Raw genomic sequence first — 662 nt, forward strand, 5'->3', positions numbered from 1 at the left:
CGGAGACAGGGCAGCATCCACACACTTCGTGAAAGTACGGGGTGAGAGTGCAAGGCCGAAAGGAAGAACACGATATTGGTACGCTTTGCCCCCAAAAATTAACCTCAGGAACTTCCTGTGATGAGATGAGATATTCGTCTTTCAGATCGATCGTGACAAACCAGTCCTCGGACCTGATCTGAGACATGACTTGCTTGAGTGTGAGCATTCTGAGCTTCAGTCGCATGACTGAGTGGTTCAATAGGCGCAGATCTAAATGGGACGCAACTCCCCATCCTTCTTCGGAACAATGAAGTAACGGCTGTAGAACTAGTCTATCTCGTGCGGAGGGACCACCTTGATGGCCTCCTTCTTTACGAGAGTAACTACTTCTTGTTCTAATACCAGAGCCTGTTCGGGACCCACTAGAGTGGGGGTGACCCCGTTGAATTGAGGTGGACGAGAACCGAACTGGATTGTGTAGCCTCTTTCTACAGTACGCAAGACCCATTGAGACACATTTGGCAGTAGCTTCCACGCTGCTAAATAATCTACTAAGGGAATCAGTCTCTCGAGACTGATCTCTGGTGTGCCCAGAATGGCTAGTTCTGTGCCTTGAAACGTCTGCACACCGACAGGGGACAACCGAAATAGCTGCTCTGGGGACCTCCGCAGAGGACCCG

Source organism: Sinocyclocheilus grahami, unplaced genomic scaffold (genome assembly GCF_001515645.1).
Source record: "Sinocyclocheilus grahami isolate Dianchi unplaced genomic scaffold, SAMN03320097.WGS_v1.1 scaffold288.1, whole genome shotgun sequence".
In the NCBI taxonomy this organism is placed as follows: domain Eukaryota; kingdom Metazoa; phylum Chordata; class Actinopteri; order Cypriniformes; family Cyprinidae; genus Sinocyclocheilus; species Sinocyclocheilus grahami.